General features: G+C 30.7%; 1 long non-coding RNA gene across 1 annotated transcript; it reads left to right on the top strand.

The window, feature by feature from the left end:
- The first annotated feature begins 3,036 nt into the window (after window positions 1-3,036).
- On the top strand, window positions 3,037-4,284 carry LOC140174216 (uncharacterized). Its single transcript, XR_011863457.1, has 3 exons — window positions 3,037-3,277; window positions 3,386-3,584; window positions 4,183-4,284. It is a non-coding gene; the product is annotated as an uncharacterized lncRNA (long non-coding RNA).
- Window positions 4,285-21,367: the final 17,083 nt, after the last annotated feature.

Raw genomic sequence — 21,367 nt, 5'->3', positions numbered from 1 at the left:
CGCGTGCGCGCCGATGTTCGAAAATGATTTTTTTTTAAAGTCACGTGACTTAGGCGTGGAGTTGGTTGGAGATCCCAACTTTTGAGGAGTGCTTTGGCGGGAAAAGACTTAAGAGGACCAGGGGAGCAAGTGTGAAAGACACTTAGTTCATTTTTTAGTTTTTGAGATATTTTTGGGAGTTAGTTACATTGTTAGAGAGAGAAACTCCAACTTCTCTCTAGATTCATCCACTTCTCTCAAGCTTCCACTAGGGTTCTTCCTCATCACAATTTTGGATTTTCATCCATTCTTTGGTGAGATCCATTACAACTTTCATTTCACTTTGTTGATGTAATAGATTTTCTCTCCCAATTCCAAATTGTAGTTGTAATTGTTGACATTCCTTGGATCTAGGATTCAATTCTATGATTTTTGGATTCCATTGATATTTTGAGATTTTGATTCTCATTGTTGTTCCTTGATACTTGTTGTTAGTTTCTAGTGTTGCAATATTTCTAATTTTACTTTTCTCTTCATTTCACTATGACTTTCCTTTTTGCTCATCACATGTTTGATAAAATGTCAATGTTAGCCATGGAGTAGAACTTTTATACTTGGCATGGGGTTTGGTCATTGGAATGAATTGAATAGTTATATCAAGGGTTGATTTGGAGTTAGAGCTTGCCAATTGCCTTGGAGTACACTAAAACTAGATTCCCATGCACTACAAGAAAATGGAACATTTGTAACAAAAAATTTGTATCAAATTTAAAATTGTTACAAATTATGGTTTTTTGGCAACAATAATTAGTTATTGTTACAAAATAAGAATATTTTGTAACAACAAAAAAATTTGTTACAAAACATTTCAATATTTTGTAACAACGTGATTTCTTTTGTTACAAATAATGTTGGTTTTCGTATCGAATTGTTGTTTTGTCGCAAAATATTATAATGTTTTGTAACAAAAGATTATATAGTTGCAAAAATTTAAAATATTTTGTAACAAAATATCTATTTGTTTCAAAAGGTCTAAATATTTTGTAACAAAAAATTAATTTGTCACAAAATACAATATTTTTGTAACAAGTTATTTATTTGTCACAAAATTCAAAGATTTTTTTGTAATTAATAAAAAATTTTATTTTAACATATTAAATGTAAGACTTTGAATTTTTGAAAATTAACATAATGAGTTATTTATGATTTATTATTTTATTTAAGATTTTATATTCAAAAATTTATTTTACTAAAAATATTTAAGTCAAATTAATGATATTTTAAATTTAAAATTCTTTTAAAAATTAAATAATAAGTCATTTAAACAGAATAATTTTTTAGTTATAATTTAAAGTTTTAGTAGTTAAAAAAATATAAAAAATTTATATGATTTAATTTAAATATTTGAGATTTTTAAATTCAATACTTTAAATTTTATTAAAAAAAATTAATTTAAGTATCTCCAATTTTATTTTAATTAGTGTTTATTTAAAAATAATTTATAAATTAATAATAAAATAATATTTGTTAAAAATAATATTCTTACATAATTATTATTATTAAAGATATTATTATAAATTATTTTTAATTTATTTATTCATTAAAAATTTTATTTTTATAAACTATTTTATTAAAAGTAACTAAACTAAAATTTGATAATTAAACTAAAAATTTTATTTAAGTTTAAAATTATTGATATTTTAAATTAGAATGCTTAATTAAGAGCCAACTAGTAAATTAATAAATAATAATATTCTTAAAAGCAATTTTTTAAAATTTATTTAGATTTCAAATAAATATTCTATCCCCAAATCAAAAATCTTAACCCTAATTCCCAATTTGATTTTACCCTAAATTCCTAAATCATTTTTAAACAAACAAATCCTAACCCCTTTAACCTAACCCTAACAGCCTTGTAACCTCTCCCCAAACCTCAACACTATCCTCACCTTTCCTCTTCAGCAGCACAGCACACACACTCTGAAACAGAAAGAAAGAAGAAATGAAAATAAGGAAATGAATGAGAGCAGAGGGGGATCCGAGAGAGAGGAAGAGAGCGTCGGGGGAGGAACTGTCCGCACCGCCATCACGCGTCGCCGCCGCCTAGCCTTGTCGCCGTCGCCACTGGGGCCGCCGAGCCTCGTCACGCCACTGGGGCCACCGAGCCGTCACCGTCACTATTAGGTCGTCATCGCGTCAGTTCCACCGAGAGGAGAGTTCGCGCGAGAGGGGGGTGACGTCGAGAGAGAGAGAGCTGCGTGAGGAAGGGGAGTTCTGTCCAACCGTCGCCGCCACTGTCGCGAGTTGGGGGTTGTGCCGCCGAAGCTCCGTCGCCATCCATGGAGCGCAGGTGTGCATCGCCATCGAGAGGAAGAGCGCCACGCCGAGGGAGAGCCAACTGGAGAGAGGAAGAGGCGTCGCATCTGCTGCGAGCCTGCCATCGTCACCCTCATCACGACTTGTCACCGCCGCTGTGAGCCTCTTCTCCTGCCATTCAAGGAGCTGTGCTCCGTCGCCGTTTTGCCACCATTGGAGCCCCTTGGTAAGCTTTAGCCCTGTTCTGGTTTTTTTCTCATCGTCGGTCAAAATCCTGGTTACTATAAGAGTTGTTGTTGAGATTGTTTGTGCCAGGGATTGTTTATCGTGAGTTGCTCCATCATACGCCACCGTCGGAGCCATCATTTCACTGCTGCCCCCTTGCTCTGAGCCGTTCCAATGTTGCAACAAGTGTTGTTATTGTGGCTGCTCGATTTAGTCTCACCTCTTTGGTATGGTAAGCTATTCCTTGATTCAGTTTCAAACTTTAGTATGGTAAGCTATTTGATGGATTGGTGTTGGTTGTTGACTTGTTTATTTCATTGTTGCTGCCTTGCTGGTTGTTCTGTTGAATTACTGAAACTGCTTCTATTTTGTTTTGTTTTGTTTTGTTTTGTTCTGTTGAATTACTGAAACTGCTTCTGCTTGTTCTGCTCCTCTGGTCCCTGGTCCTCTGCCTCTACTAGTCTAGTTCATTTTGGCTGTTCTTCCTCCCTGGTAGTTCTCGGCGTTGTGGTTCCCTAGTTGCTGTGCATCGCTTGGTTGCTGGTTTCTGGTTCATCTCGGCTGTTCTTCCTCTATAGCTGTTCTTTTTTCTTGTTTTAATTCGTCTTATGTTTTTCCTATAGCAGCTTTTTCATAGTGTTAGAAATAGTTAGAGCATAGCATCCATTGTTGGAAGCAAACAAAGAATTGGTGGAAGTGCACCCAGCTTAAGAAAAATCTGCGCCTGACTTACCATGCAAAAAGGAGCCAACGCCAAGTAAGGTTTTCCCTGTCTTTTTGTGAGCCTGTGTTTTATTTTTTCCCACTGTTGGTGAACTGATCATTGGAGAACTGATTTAATTGGCTATCTTTATATGCTTGACAGTTGAGTAGTTGCTTCCTTATATATATGAAAGATGATAGTATAGAGGGAATATATGGTACTTTGAAGGAGTGTGCTGTCATTAGCAAATCAGCAGGGGGAATTGGTGTTTCTGTTCACAATATATGTGCCACTGGCAGCTACATACGTGGAACAAATGGGACATCCAATTGTATTGATCAAAGAGGAGGCAAGAGGAAAGGTAATAGTTTATCCATGTTTTATAACTTCCATTTCTAACTGTGTTAATAATGTTACGTTTGTATGAAGAGCATCGTGCGAAAGATCTACTTTATGCACTTTGGGTGCCTGATCTCTTTATGGAAACAAATACAACTATTGTTTTTATGAATAGAATGTTTCAATGAGGTATAGGTTTGAATTTGTGTCCCCTTTGTCTGCAAAAGATAAGGACTGAATCTTATCTCTAAATTTTTAAATGTTTTCTGCTGCTTATTTTGTTTGTTTACATCAAGGTTTCTTGTGGTGGACTGGATGAGTCTATTTTACTAATTAAGAGCTGTCAACAATTCTCACATTATCCTTGTTACAACTTACACGACGAGATGTTTCAAAAGTTCAATTTTAATACGGAATGGGCTGTCAGACTTATATCAAAGATTACAAATGAGAGGATATCCCAATTAAGGGTGATGCCATTGTGAAGCAGGTTATAATCTACTTATTAACATTATCATTCATTAGGATATATTTGATTTTGGAAAGAGGGAAGATGTCTGAACCTGTGCTTTTTTACTCATCTTCTCATATAATGACAATTCTTCTTTCATGATACACAGTGGAATCATCACATATGTACAACTCTTGGGGTTGCAAATCAATGCAGAAAAATTTCTTCTTCAGCGTAAGAAAGAGCCTAGTTGAATTTGATGAAGTATTGGAGGTATGTTATGAGGAGACATTTTAAAGACATAGTTGGTTAAGTAATTACTTTGTAGCTTGTTGTCATAATATTCTTGGTTGATTCAAATTGTGTTTGTTGGAACCGTGGACGGTGGAAATATCCAAATTTTAAGGGAGGTTCTGCCGAAATTTTTCTAAACTTTTTGGATAAAACTTAGTGGAAAAATTATAATTAGTTTGGATAAAACTTAGTAGAAAAATTATAATTAGTGTTATATCTTGTTTCTAACTTCTTTTTTTCGGTTTTTCTTATTTACAGGAGTGCTGAAATGGTGACCATATGCTACTTTGAGCGCTCAACAATGTTTTGATGCATAGAGACACTAATCTATGTTAGAACTTTTATGTTTTGGTTGAACTTTGTATGTTAGAACTTTTATGTTTTGGTTGAACTAATCAATGTACTCACTAGCTAATGTTATTTTGTTTCAAGACAATTTTAGCTAAAAAGATCTTGTTTGACTTATGTATGTTTTTGCATATTATATACATGTGAACTTGCTTATTATCATTGTTAATATATTAGTTAATTTAAAAAATAATTTAGTAAATTATGCATGTAATTTGTAATAAAAAAAAGTTGTTACAAAATAATTAATTTGCTTTCGTAACTAAAGAAAAATATGTTACAAAATCATGTTACATTTTGTAACAAAATTTTTTGATAGGAAAAAAATTGACTGTCACGAAAAATACCTTCAAGATCAAAAATTGTTACCACTTTTGTAACGGCTTTTGGTTTTTTGTATCAAAAAAAATTGTTACAAAATATGGTTTTGAATTGTAACAGTTTCATTTTTCGTTACAAAAACTTTTTGTAACGGGACTTACTGCAATGGACCCTTTTTTTGTTACAAAAAACTTTTGTTTCAAAATTTCGACGTTTTGTAACAATATTTTTTGTTACAAACGCGCCTTTTTCTTGTAGTGATGAGGTGAAGCTAGAACTTGTGACTCAAGTTAATTGTTTTCATTTGACTTTTCTCTATACTTAGGGGATGACTAAATGAAGTAAGTCCTAATTATTGTCAACCTTGAGTAAACTATAATGATAAAGATTTCTAATGCCAACCCTAAGTCAAGTCCTTTTGATAATTGATTGTTTGTTTCTCATTACTTGCTAAATTCTTCCAAGAACTCAACAAGGCTTACTAAAACAATAAGATGCATACTTTGGCAATTCCAAGGGAGAACGACTCGGGAGATTTATACTCTCGGATATAAATTGTAATTTTGTTTGATGATGGATTTCGCGTTGGTTTAGACTATACTACGATTGATCACTTGATAAATTCTACACCAACAAAAATTCATTTGTCAGTATGAATTAGTTGAAAACAAGCTGAGAATTTTTCTTTTTGTAAACATTGAAATTGCAGAGTGTGTATTGTGTAGCTTGAAGTTACAGTATTAAATTGTTAGTGTTATGCGAGATATGATGGAAATTGGGAGAGAACAGTATCGTTTCCGAACAGAGGAGGTCGGGGACTATTTTGGCCCCTGTTAGAGTTGGCATGGACTATCTTGTCCTCTGTTAGAGTCAACGGAGCAAAGAACCTAAGTGACTGATAGAGTTAATTGTTAGGGACCAATCGAATAATTAATTTTAGTTGAGGACTAAAGTGTCTGGTCCGAAATTCTTTGAAAACAAAAATGGGTAAATGCTAAAGATTCTTTTTTACACGTAGTTTCAAACCATGTCAGAAAAGCCTCATATGAGGCCTTCCAACCACAAAAAATATTCTTGAATGCTTTTTACTTAGCCAATCATGCTTCACGGTAGCTCATCATGTAATTAAACTTTGTCTAAACATATGCAATAAAAAATCGCACCTTCAGAGATGTATCAACTTCCATTAATGGCTTTATCGCTTCTGCAATTGTCTAAGTCCAACTTGTAATAATCTGAGAAATGGTAGATCTAGTGCAGGTGTGGCTATCGTTATAACATCTTATTTGTCAACAATATTTCTTTCGAATCAAACTAACTCTAATAAGCCAATCATAGTTGTTTTCATATTGTACATATTTAACGTAAAATATCGTTAGTTTAGACTCGTAGACCCAGTAATGAACTTCTCTATGAATGGTATAGTGTTGATGGCCGGGATCACAATCTCTCTAGAACTGAATTCTATCCCAACAAAAAATTCATCGTATGCAATAACAGGTGGGTTTGCACAAAAGTATAGAAAATATAATCATCATCATCATTATCTTATAGTATAAAAAATATATATCTACCTTGTTAATATCATATTCACATACCAGCATTTACATACTCAGAAGAAAATTCTGGTGCATTCAAAGTCAGAAAGTCCAAAGCGTGAATAAAAGATGGCTTTCTGAACGGATGTTGTCTTGCAACTGCGTTTGCCACTTCTTCTACATTTGCCTTAATAGTGCAATCAACATCGTCTCTATCTCCGTTTGGATAATCTATTTTATTGTTTCCTTCAAAGGCATCTTCGCTTTTACTATTGTAGCCTTCCCAATTCATATTTTCATCGGCTTCTTCAACTCTATGAGGCAAGTGTTCGAACTTAACATATAATTCGATGACGAACTCTTGTAATCGACTTTCGTGATATATTAAAAATATTTCTTGCATCATTGTTTTATTCTAACATACTTCATCTTGAAATGTATGAACCCACTAAATACTAATACACGATACCTATACACAACACTAGTCACTCTTTTCAGTATTTAAGTATCTATCATTTCACAAATTATATCCTTTAGTTTCTCAAATAATATTATAAAAAAATAACAATATCACATAAATTTTTACAGACAAATCTTACGCCTTCAATTATTTGAAATAACATTTGACCATTATAATATATTCTCAAACTAACTCTATCATTCATTTTTTTTTCAAAATAAAATAGAAGAACAAAAGAATACTAACTCTATCATTCATTATTTTTTTTTCAAAATAAAATAGAAGAACAAAAGAATACAAAAAAACCCAGAATAAAAAAGAGAATAAAAGGAGAAACCACAGAATAAAAATAAATCCGCATCGCCTAACTCATTATTTATATCAGCTCAAAATCCAATTTTTTTATTTTTTCTCACAAATTACTCCCACAATATGTTCACTCCTCCTTTTTTCTATTTTTTTTGTCTTCTTATTGTAATGTTCAAATTGTTAGCGATGAATTCTTTATGCCTCTAATATTCTAGTAAAATACACGGTTATTGTAGTGACTTTCAGTTTTAAAAATAGAAATATAAATAAGTTATAATTTATTTCATAAATTAGAATTTTCTATTTTTAAAAATTATTTTATTATCAGTAATTGAACTAATTTTATATCTATTTGAATTCAATCAAATTCATATTATATATATATATATATATATATATATATATATATATATATTTTATGATAAAATATTTTACATAATTAAAATTATAATTCTAGTCATTTATAAGAAATGAAACTTATATGTATATCTTAATTTGAGTAATTGATATTTTAATTTAGAAATAGAGTTTAATTAATAATATTATTATCGAGTTCGATATCTGCCAATATAAGTAAATATCGGTATTTTTGTTGAGCTTAGTTTTGCTAATGCTTCATCAAATATCTTTCACTCTTAAGTTATTAATGTCATTTAGATTAGTAACTCATATATTATTAACTTTATATATACAAAATTATTATTATTATTATTATTATTATTATTATTATTATTATTATTATTTGATTTGCCTACTTTTGATTATCTAGTCTATGCTTTCATTTATATATATATATATATATATATATATATATATATATATATATATGATTATTACTATCCACTAAAGACTATGCATATAATGTACCTCAATGATTAATTCATTGTATATAAATATATCCAGTAAAGATTATCATTATCGTTATATATATTATATTAATGTACTTCAGATATTATAATTATAATAATAATATTATTCTTCTAGTAATGATTATACTTGTACGCTAAGGATTATATAAAGCAGCAAGGATGAGAACGGAAAAAAGAAGAAGGAAGGAGCGTAACCGAGAGAAAAAGAGAGAGAATGTAAACCTCCACCAAATTTCCGGCTTCGATTTTTTACAATTCGTAACTCCAATAAAAAATCTAATCCGGTGAAAGTATTCGTAACCTCCTCTTCTACACGTTGGTACCGTTTTTGATTAGTGAAAGTTGACAATGACGTAGCTCCTCTTTCTTTTGAATTTGGCCAACGGGAGTTTTAGGAGGCAAAGACGATTCTGGACGTTTTCTTCTTCTTCGATAGCTCGGTCAGAAAGCTTCTCTAGAGCTTTCAATATTTTGATTCCGTACAAAGGTATGATTTTGGTTTCTCGTAGTTAATGTTTAATGTCACGTGAAAACTTAGGCTAAAAGACCTTAAGATAGGAATGAAATGAATGAATAAGTGATGGATTGTGTATATGGTATAAAATGTGAGGTTTAGCTGTTGTCAATAATTTGCTGTGAAGTTGGTCGGTTTGGAAAAAGATTTAATATTGGTATTTGTTTGATTATGAAATAATTTGTTATTGGAAATTATTTGAGTGACTGAGAGGTGTTTGGTTTGATAGTTGGGACCCTTGAAGGGTGGCAGAAATTTGAGTTTTAGAAGAGATATTGCCAAAATTTCTTTAAGAATTGGAGTTTTGATTTGAGGTAATATTTTGAAAGGGAAAGAGATTATTATGTGGCTTGTATATTTGAGATTATTTGTTGACTCTCTGTCGCAAGATGTGACCAGGCACTTTAACTCCTCGGATTCCCCCATGGGCATGCATATAAATATGAATATTGAATATTATTGAGCTTGGAGTTTAACTCCATCGAATACTATATTATTGAGCTTGGAGTTTAACTCCATGGAATACTATATTATTGAGCTTGGAGTGTGACTCCATGGAATATTATATTTGAGCTTGGAGGTTGACTCCATGGAATATTATTGAGCTTGGGGATGCGCGCACAGAGGGACTGTCCAATGGTTAACTACTAGGACTTGTCGGGTTGGCTGTATAACCGACAGATGAGACTCATCAGCCATAGGACAGGCATACATCATATGCATTTGTTTGCTTTGTTTGGGTGTGCATTGCTTTAGTTTGTTTAACTGTTAAATTCTGCTTATCTGCTACTTGTTTTACTTGCTGTAAATGCTTCTCTATTTGTGTTTTCCTTGTCTGTAATGTTTGTCTATGTAATTAAGAGGCCCCTTGTCTGGCAAAGGAATGACAAGGGTTGTTCCACCAGTGATTCAGAGGATTTGAAGTGACAGAAAGTAGAATATTGGGTTAAAGTTAGATTCAGAACTAGAATACCTTAGACAATTTACCTAACTTCCGGTTTAGTTGAATTCTTAAGCTGAAATCTGAGTGTCGAAGTTCTAGGAATGTCTCTGGCTTTCCCGATACCTTTTATATTAACTATGTGGGCACCTTTACCATACTGAGAACCTCCGGTTCTCATCCCATACTATGTTGTTATTTTTCAGATGCAGATCGAGAGACACCTCGTTGAGCGTCTGGGTATTCTCCTTATAAGCGAAGAACTACCTTTTTGACTGTCATATTTTGATTTTGGGCTATGTATACATGTTTATAGAATCTCCATATGTACCTTTTGTGTTTTGTCCCTCCTAGAGGTCGACTTGGAGATACAGGGGTTTACTTTGTGGTTTGACTTTTATTTTGGGTTGTATATATATAATCATATACTCTGGCCGGCCTTAGCTTCGCAGGTCGAGTCTGGAGCTTGCTATCTAAGTTTTGGAACTCTGATATGTATATATGTTTTCAGCTTCCTTTTGAGTTTTCCTGTCTGTTTTACAAATATCCATGCGAGTGTGACACGATTTCCTGTTTATCGTTTTGATTAGCTTATCCTTCAAGGCTCCTAGATATGACTTCATCCAACTATATCTATGTACATATCCTTTTCTTTTAGAAGTCGTAATACCTTGCCACCTCTGCTTTACGACTTACGTGTAAGGCCCTGTGTGGTAGGGTGTTACATTATGGTATCAGAGCAGTTCATTCCTATAGAGCCTGAGGGATGGACTGATTATGCTTCTGGGCATACTCTGGGTGTGTGTATGTGCTATTAGGATATCTGATTGATATATGTGGCATAAACGTTCATGAGCATGCATTTGGAACTTGAAGCATTAGACTTGCGATATTGAGACTGATCAACTTAATATCACTTGTTTGGTGTGTGAAGGGACCAGATGTCGACTCACGGACGCGGTCGCAGCCGAGGTAGAGGTAGGATAGGCACTGTTACTCCTGACCCGGCAGGGAATGATCCAGTAGACTTCATGGCTGCCCTGGGAAATATGGCTGCGGCTATGCAGGCGGCAGCCAAGGCACTGGGTAATCAGATAAACCAGGGTAATCACGGAAACAATAATGATGAGGACGGTCCCATGACACTTGCTACATTTCTGAAAGTTCACCCTCCGACCTTTAGGGGAACCTCAAATCCCACAAATGCAGATAATTGGATTCAAGCTATGGAACGGGCACTGCAGGCTCAGCAGGTTCCTGAGGAGCAATGGGTTGAGTTTGGAACTTATCAGCTGCAGGGTGAGGCTCAGCATTGGTGGCAGGGGACACGACGTATCCTGCAGCTAGATGGCGCTGTGATTCCTTGGGAGGTTTTCCGAACAGAGTTCTATAAGAAATACTTTCCTAATTCAGCCAGAAATGCCAAAGAACTTGAATTGATGCAGTTAAAGCAGGGACAGATGACTGTTGCTGAGTATACTAGAAGGTGTTGAGGAGTTATGTCGCTTTTCTCGTATTTGTCAAGGTGCGCCTGATGATTTTGCTGAGTGGAAATGTATTAAGTATGAGGGAGGTCTTCGAAGTGATATTCTGAGCTTCGTTGCACCAATGGAGATCAGAGTATTTTTAGAACTGGTAAACAAAAGTAGAGTTGCTGAGGATTGTCTGAGAAAGGCGACATCAGATAAGAGTGATCAGCGAATTTTTGTTAGGAGAGATCAGAGAAGGAACTTCGCCCCTAGAGGACAATATTTTAAGCGAGGCGGTTACACCCCACAACCACATTTGGGTCAGAATAACTTCCAGAGATTCAGTAATAATAACAGCCAGGGAAGAGGCAAAGGAAAGCAAGCTCAGACCCCACCGAATGATTTAACTTGTAGGAGGTGTGGAAAGTACCACCCGATTACTCCGTGCAGGGCTGGTTTAGGTGTATGCTATTACTGTGGTGAAGCTGGGCATTTGTCTTGGAATTGTCCAGAAAAGAAGAAGAATCAAGAAGCTGGAAAGGCACAACATCAGGGACGCATGTTCACTATGACAGCGGATGGTGCTGGAACCGCAGATACTCCGATTAGAGGTAATCACGCACTGATAATCGAAATTTCTGACTGCCTTGCGTAGTAAATAGCACGTAGCATTCATTGTAGTACATTACCGAGTTGTGAGCCTTGTGATTTTCAATTGAGTGATCGACTAAAAACCTCCGAATGGTGAGATAGAACGATAGTTAGTCAGCCTAGAAAAGTGACTAAATTCTTGGAGAATAATAATAAGAGTGGCGCAGCAGTAGTGGGTTGAATTATTTTGAGTATACAACTTAAGTTATACATAAAGAACCGGAAATGTTGAGAGTTGTGCGGGACAGTTACCTGAAACCCAGAGATGGTAAGTTATGAGGAAGAGACATGACATAGGTTGAACCCGTAATTGATAATCGGTTATGTGTCAAGAGAAAGAGTAAGTTGTGATAGATTTAGTGTCAGAGGCTGAACCAGTTTCGATTGAATTACGAAAGGTGACACCATTAGAATCAGCAGAACCTGGGAGCCAGATGAAGCGAGTATTAGAAGCGATAAACCCATCGTTCCAATACCAACCTGCCTTATAACCTTTCTGCGTCGAGTTTATCTTGTATCTTCCGCTTTGCGTAGACTTTTAAGCCATTAGAATATCCTGGATTTGCAAACTAAACATGTCAAATCTTTCTGTTTTTCTTTGACATGTTTAAAAAGGGGAGTTAGTATGAATCTCTTCCATCTTATATCAATTTTCGAGGGCAAAAATTTTTGTGAGGTGGGTAGAATGTAGTGACTTTCAGTTTTAAAAATAGAAATATAAATAAGTTATAATTTATTTCATAAATTAGAATTTTCTATTTTTAGAAATTATTTTATTATCAGTAATTGAACTAATTTTATAACTATTTGAATTCAATCAAATTCATATTATTATATATATATTTTATGATAAAATATTTTACATAATTAAAATTATAATTCTAGTCATTTATAAGAAATGAAACTTATATGTATATCTTAATTTGAGTAATTGATATTTTAATTTAGAAATAGAGTTTAGTTATTAATATTATTATCGAGTTCGATATCTGCCAATATAAATAAATATCGGTATTTTTGTTGAGCTTAGTTTTGCTAATGCTTCATCAAATATCTTTCACTCTTAAGTTATTAATGTCATTTAGATTAGTAACTCATATATTATTAACTTTATATATATAAAATTATTATTATTATTATTATTATTATTATTATTATTATTATAACTATTTGATTTGCCTACTTTTGATTATATAGTCTATACTTTCATTTATTTATATATATATATATATATATATATATATATATATATATATATATATATATATATATATATATGTATGATTATTACTATCCACTAAAGACTATGCATATAATGTACTTCAATCATTAATTCATTGTATATAAATATATCCAGTAAAGGTTATCATTATCGTTATATATATTATATTAATGTACTCCAGATATTATAATTATAATAATAATATCATTCTTCTAGTAATGATTATACTTGTACGCTATGGATTATATAAAGTAGTAAGGATGAGAACGAAAAAAAAAAGAAGGAAGGAGCGTAATCGAGAGAAAAAGAGAGAGAACGTAAACCTCCATCAAACTTCCGGCTTCGATTTCTTACAATTCGTAACTTCAATAAAAAATCTAATCCGGTGAAAGTATTCGTAATCTCCTCCTCTACACGTTGGTACCATTTTTAATTAGTGGAAGTTGACAATGACGTAGCTCCTCTTTCTTTTGAATTTGGCCAACGGGAGTTTTAGGAGGCAAAGACGATTCTAGACGTTTTCTTCTTCTTTGATAGCTCGGTCAGAAAACTTCTCTAGAGCTTTCAATATTTTGATTCCGTACAAAGGTATGGTTTTGGTTTCTCGTAGTTAATGTTTAATGTCACGTGAAAACTTAGGCTAGAAGACCTTAAGATAGGAATGAAATGAATGAATAAGTGATGGATTGTGTATATGGTATAAAATGTGAGATTTAGCTATTGTCAATAATTTGCTGTGAAGTTGGTCGGTTTGGAAAAAGATTTAATATTGGTATTTGTTTGATTATGAAATAATTTGTTATTGGAAATTATTTGAGTGACTGAGAGGTGTTTGGTTTGATAGTTGGGACCCTTGAAGGGTGGCAGAAATTTGAGTCTTAGAGGAGATATTGCCAAAATTTCTTTAAGAATTGGAGTTTTGATTTGAGGTAATATTTTGAAAGGGAAAGAGATTATTATGTGGCTTGTATATTTGGGACTATTTGTTGACCCTCTGTCGCAAGATGTGACCGGGCACTTTAACTCCCCGGATTCCCCCATGGGCATGCATATAAATATGAATATTGAATATTATTGAGCTTGGAGTTTAACTCCATGGAATACTATATTATTGAGCTTGGAGTTTAACTCCATGGAATACTATATTATTGAGCTTGGAGTGTGACTCCATGGAATATTATATTTGAGCTTGGAGTTTGACTCCATGGAATATTATTGAGCTTGGGGATGCGCGCACAGAGGGACTGTCCAATGGTTAACTACTAGGACTTGTCGGGTTGGCTGTATAACCGACAGATGAGACTCATCAGCCATAGGACAGGCATACATCGTATGCATTTGTTTGCTTTGTTTGGGTGTGCATTGCTTTAGTTTGTTTAACTGTTAAATTATGCTTATCTGCTACTTGTTCTACTTACTGTAAATGCTTCTCTATTTGTGTTTTCCTTGTCTGTAATGTTTGTCTATGTAATTAAGAGGCCCCTTGTCTGGCGAAGAAATGACGAGGGTTGTTCCACCAGTGATTCAGAGGATTAGAAGTGACAGAAAGTAGAATATTGGGTTAAAGTTAGATTCAGAACTAGAATACCTTAGACAATTTACCTAACTTCTGGTTTAGTTAAATTCTTAAGCTGAAATCTGAGTGTCGAAGTTCTAGGAATGCCTCTGGCTTTCCCGAGACCTTTTATATTAACTATGTGGGCACCTTTACTATACTGAGAACCTCCGGTTCTCATCCCATACTATGTTGTTGTTTTTCAGATGCAGATCGAGAGACACCTCGTTGAGCGTCTGGGTATTCTCCTTACAAGCGAAGAACTACCTTTTTGACTATCATATTTTGATTTTGGACTATGTATACATGTTTATAGAATCTCCATATGTACCTTTTATGTTTTGTCCCTCCTAGAGGTCGACTTGGAGATACAGGGGTTTACTTTGTGGTTTGACTTTTATTTTGGGTTGTATATATATAATCATATACTCTGGCCGGCCTTAGCTTCGCAGGTCGAGTCTGGAGCTTGCTATCTAAGTTTTGGAACTCTGATATGTATATATGTTTTCAGCTTCCTTTTGATTTTTCCTGTCCGTTTTACAAATATTCATGTGAGTGTGACACGATTTCCTGTTTATCGTTTTGATTAGCTTATCCTTCAAGGCTCCTAGATATGACTTCATCCAACTATATCTATGTACATATCCTTTTCTTTTAGAAGTCGTAATACCTTGCCACCTCTGCTTTACGACTTAAGCGTAAGGCCCCGTGTGGTAGGGTGTTACAGTTATATTATAATCCCACATCACACTAAGTATCAACAAATATTTAAAAAATGTGCTGAGTTTATTTTCTATTGTACAATTATAAAAATATGAAAAAAAATATAAATATATGGAGTGAATGTGATTTGATGTATGAAATGATGTGAATCATGAAAGAAAGACAAGGATGAAAAGAAAAATTGGAACCTTCAGAAAATCTTTCTTTTTTTTTATTTCGCCTTTATTCTTTAGACTAACTTTTTTAGTTATGAAGATTTAAGATGTGTTATGCACATATGTAAAGAAGAGTAAGTATATTTTATATGGATATAGAGATGATTTTTGTAGAGTCTGCTACACATACAAGTCTTTTTGACTTACAAGTCTTACAAGTTGCTACACATACGGGCCTTTTAATGCGTTATTCAACCGTTTCCTGTTTTCAAATAAAGCGCTGCACTCACCATGTATTATGAACAACTCTTCTTCTTCTTCTTCTTCTTCTTCTTCTTCTCCCTCTCCCTCTCCCTCTCCCTCTTCCTCCTCCTCCTCCTCCTCATCATTATCATCATCATCTTCTTCTTCTTCTTCGTTTTTTTTTCGATTTTCATGGTTTCTAAAATCAAGCTTTGAAATCATTTTGAAGATAATAAAATTTCAGAAATACACCCAAACGATTACAGAAATACACCCAAATAATTACAGAAATTCACCCAAACGATTATAGAAATACATAAAAAAGATTACAGAAATACACCCAAAAGATTACAAAACTACACCCAAAGGATTTAAGAAATACACCAAAAATTCGTTGAAGTACACCTTATGCATAATTCAGAACTCTTTCTCTTTCTCCTTTTCATCTTCTGCTGCTTCTTCTTCAAAAACGATTTCAGAGTTTGATGTCAAAAAACAATGGAAATCGAGAATAACGAAGAAAGAAAACAGAGAGAAAAGCACGTAAATGAAGAAGAAGAAGAGAAAGACGAGGAAGAAGAACGTGCAGCAAGAAGAAGAAGAAGGAGAAAGAGAAGGTAAGAAACGAAAGAAAAGGAGAAGAAGAAGAATAAGAGGAAGAAAAACGTGCAGCAAGAAGAAGAAGAAGGAGGAGAAAGAGAAGGTAAGAAACGAACGAAAAGAAGAAGAAGACGAAGAGGAAGAAGAACGGTTCGAAGCGCGTTTTGAGCGTTAGTTTTAATTGGACTTGTAAGGCTTACAAGCCTTAATCGCTTGTATGCGAAGAATTTCTCTTAAAATTTATAAATCAGAGGTTTAGATTTATTTAAGATACAAAATTTAAGGTTCGAATTGTGGTAAAAAAAAAAAAGAATTGATTTGTAGGTAGAAATAATTTTTTTTTTGTTATAAAACAAATCAAAGGATCCGATTAACATATTTAAAATTTTTTTAATATTAATACACAAATCTAAAGGTTAGGTTTGTATATTTACAAATTTTTAAAATAAAAAACTAAATCTGACTTTTAAATTTGCATGTTAAAAAAAACTATAAATTTGATTTCAGATTTATAATATTCACACAAAAAAATAAACACTAAATTTTTACATTGTTAAAAAACATTACTAAAATCACAACACTAAAATTAAAATGCGTTTTCTTTATTCCAATATCTACCCTAAGACGACTATGAGATTGAGATGTGACCGAGATTAAATACATTTTTCTGTTTTAAAAGAATAAAAAAAAGAACTTTATGCGAAAAATAATACATTTACTTATTTATTTTTCTTTGTTGATATGTGAGTGATCAACATACTTGCAAAGTAAATTAATTACTAAGACATCAATTTCAAGTAAGAAGTCAAGCACTAGAGAAACTTTTTATTATTCATAAAAAATTATTGTTTTTTTACTACTTTAAAAACGTGATAAAATAACAAAAAGATAAATGATAAAACGAACTTTTTATTTAGCAAATGATTTATATATTTGATTTGAATTTTTATAAAATTATTTAGAATATATATAACAGAGCCAAAGTAAAATTTGATCTCTAATTTTTTTTATTTTAAACAATTTTTTATTATTCATAAAAAATTATTTGACGTAAAATTACTAAATTTTAAAAATAAAAAGTCTTATATTTTTAATAATATTTGCAAAAGCTTTTGATTATTCATAAAAAATTATTTGACGTAAAATTATTAAATTTTAAAAATAAAAAGTCTTATATTTTTAATAATATTTGCAAAAGTTTTGTATTAAAATTTGATCTCTAAAATATTTTTATAATGATCAAATTTCTCTAAATTTTAAAGTTTAAATTAAAAAATTGATAAAATTAAATAAAAAATAAGAACCTAATTACTTTTAAATTAATATTATGAAACTCATGTATTATAGAAATTACAAATTTAATAATAATTAAATTCTTATTTATTAATTACTTTATAAATTTTTCTTTTAAAAATATTTTTTAAAAATATATTTAATATATTATTATTTTTATTATATTTTTAAATATTTTAAAAACTTATTATTCGTAATTCAAAAGAAATGTGTGCTGGATTTCAAATACTATATTTTGGTAGTTTTCTTACACATAAGATTCCTTACTTAGGTGGACATCATTAGCTCCATGGCTGCCTCGGGTTCTTGTGTTCCTTGAAGAGATGGCCGAATAGATTCAATCAAGAAACCAACAAAATAACATTACAAAACAAAACAAAGAGGCCAACGATGCTGCTAATAATGTCCGCCATATAGAAAAAAGTCACTAAAACATCATTAAACTCTATATTCTACACAGTAGATACGAATGTTAAAAGTAAAACTGTAAAACCCTTTCTCGCGAATTAATGTAAAACGAAACAAAAAAGTATAAATAAGTTTTTGACATTTTGGTTCATGAACATTTAAATATTAGATATGAATGTTAAAAGTTAAATTGTAAAATTCTTTATCGTGAATTAATGAAAAACAAAATAGAAAAGGATATTAAATATCAGAGGATTTAAAAATATATTTAAATTTTTTAATCTTGTTAAAATTTGAACATATCAATTTTGTAGTTTAATTTGTTCTATTTTAAAAATTCTTCTACGTGCATATCTGTATATTGGTTAAGTCAATATAATCGAAATTATGTTTGATTTTTTCGTTAGGTCTAATGAACAAAAAAAAAATTAATTTGTCTAGATTTTGAGAATATTATAAATTTAAATACATTTTTTAATTTTTAAAAATTTAAATATCTGAAAAGATTAAAATTATTTATTTTTATTTTAAATCGAAAAATGAAGTTGACCCTTGAAGTCAAACGCAAGTCAATCCAACAGAAGAGGCTGGGCTGGCATGGACATGGTAAATCTACGAGGTGGTGCATTTCCCAAGTACCTCTACCACTGCCACTTTTGTAAAGAAAAGATTTTAATTGGGAAGAGAGCGCCAAAAGGGTCCAAGTTAACTGTTTGTTTTTGTAACCGCACGTGCTTCACTCCTTCGAATTCTTCCCTGTTTTAACTTTGGAGATGGCAACTCCAAATCAAGTCGACAACAAAAGAGGAAAAACAATTTAGGGTTTGTATCTAAATAAATAAATAATTGAGACTCCAAATCAAGTTGACAACTAAAGAGGAAAAACAATTTAGGGTTTGTATCTAAATAAATAAATAATTGAGACTCCAAATCAAGTTAACAACTAAATGATGGAGACATGCTCCAAAGAGTATTTTTTAATTTAATTATTTTGATTCATTCAATACAATTTATTACTATAATTTAATTATATCAATTAATTGATTTGATTAGATATTTAAATATTAATATAATTTATTATAATATATATCACTTAATTAATTTTACTACATTAATTGTAATTTGTTATATTAGTTAATTAATTTATTCATTTATAAAGTCTGAAATAAAATAAATAATTTATTGTTTATTCTAATTGAATTCATTAAATTTAATTATACATTATATACGAATTAATAATAATTTATAAATCACTCTAATTTATAATATTCAATAAAATAATTTGTAAATCACTTTATATTATATATGTATTAACAAAATATTATATATGTCTTAATGTGTTAATTAAATATTATATACGCACAGAAAAATAAATACAAAGATAATTTATATAATATTGATAATATTATATTGGCATGGTGATTTTTTTTGTTTTGATATCATATAGTATTGATAATGATAATATTATTATATAGTATTATATAAACTTTCTAATATTAGTATAGAAAATTAGAAAATTATTCCTTATGGCAATCATTCTTAGTGAAAAAGTGTATCTCTTATATAATATTGATAATTATTCCTTAATTTAAAGTAATTGTATGTTGGTATCTTAAATTTATTTTTCAATAATGACCTAAATAGATAAATCTAATTGAATTGAATGATTATATAAAATATTTTATATTATTAATATAATAAAATTAAATTCATTTTTTGGTACAGAATTTTATAGATAAATTTTATACAAGATTAAGTTATTTTTTATTTTTTATTTGTTTTGTCTGCGTTACTTTATTTAATTTTAAGTAGCGTCATATTTACAATTACCGCCAGTATGATATTTTATAAAATATGAAAATCAATTTTTTTTATAATTTAAATATCAATGTTTGAGTTAATTTTAATTTAACTTTTTTAATTTAACGTTATCTTTCATTTAGATCTTAATTAATTTAAAATACAAAAATATTAATATATTTACTGTCTCTTTAAATAATAATAACTTTAATTTATTTACTGTCTTTTTTTTTTCTTTTTATATTTTGTTTAGCAAAGATAATATATGGATTAGGATGGAGTTGAAAAATACTCTATGTGATGCATGTTTGGCACTGATAAATTCATATGAAATAGAAGAGAAGAAAATAGAAAGCTAAAGAATACTGAGTTGAATGATGTAAATAGATTCATTGAAGCCAAGTGTCTGTATATTCTTATGTCTCATATCATTTTTCAAAGTTCAAATACATTTTAAATGTATGAATTTTAATTATATTTGTTTTTTCCCTCTTGAATAAATACTACAATCTCTTCCTATTTTTATTATAGGTTTGTCTTTTATTTAAAAAAATACACAAAAATATATAAAAAGAAAAATCAAAGAAATTAAAACTGTTATTATATTTTAAAAAATTAAATGCTCTTTTAATTAAATATCTATGTAATTCTTATCTAGATATATAAATTATATTTTAATATATTGAGTGGTAAACATATATATATATATAATAGATAAGTTAAAATAACGAATAATGAGATATCTATCTATTCTATTTATTCTATTATATAAAAAAAATTAGATTTTTGCACTTAATGATAAAATTGACGTGACATGTTCTTAGAATGTTTCCTGATTTATTTCTTTTAATTCATTAAATACAATTCATTATGGTGAATTAATTATATCAACTAATTGAGATATTTAAGTATCACACTATTTAATATTATGTATATCAATTAATTGAATATAATTGTTAGAGTATAATTCGGATCAATTAGATCAATTAGCATTATTTAACATTTAACATATCTAAATATTTATTATAGGATATTACGTCTTTATTATTTCGATTCTCTTAGCACCTATAAATACCCTTCTATATTGTATCATTTTGCACAACTTGAATACACACAAACCTTTTTTCTGTTGCTCTCTCTTACCATTTCTAATAATAATAAGTATAGTTTAATTTAGTTAGAAGTTCATTATTTTATAGTCTTCTATAAAATAATCTTTTTATCACTTTGGATATTTTAACTCTTTTTTTTTCTCTTTACATGTAATTTTGTTGTGCATTAACTTTGTTTATTTAATGATGAAATATACTCATGTTAATTCTATCATATAATAGTTTATTTTTCTCCTATGTATTTTGATTTGTATAATTACTATTGATCTCACTGTTTTCGATCTTGCTGTTTTCGTTTTCTTGAATTGTTCTTTATTTTTTTATGACTTGATAATTAAAAAAAAGAAGAAGCAAAGAACAGAAAAAAAGATAGCCAAAAACAAAGGTTAAAAGCCTAAAACAGCAACATTATTCATCAGCATTATTATTATTAATATGAACTTTATTATTTCTTTTCTAACATTCTTTAATACAAGCTTCTTTCTTTTTCTTAATTATTATTAATACTTTTATTCTTTTCTTCTCTAATT

This window comes from Arachis hypogaea, chromosome 7, assembly GCF_003086295.3.
Source record: "Arachis hypogaea cultivar Tifrunner chromosome 7, arahy.Tifrunner.gnm2.J5K5, whole genome shotgun sequence".
NCBI classification, from domain to species: Eukaryota; Viridiplantae; Streptophyta; class Magnoliopsida; order Fabales; family Fabaceae; genus Arachis; species Arachis hypogaea.
This window is presented reverse-complemented; position numbering and strand designations above follow the sequence as displayed.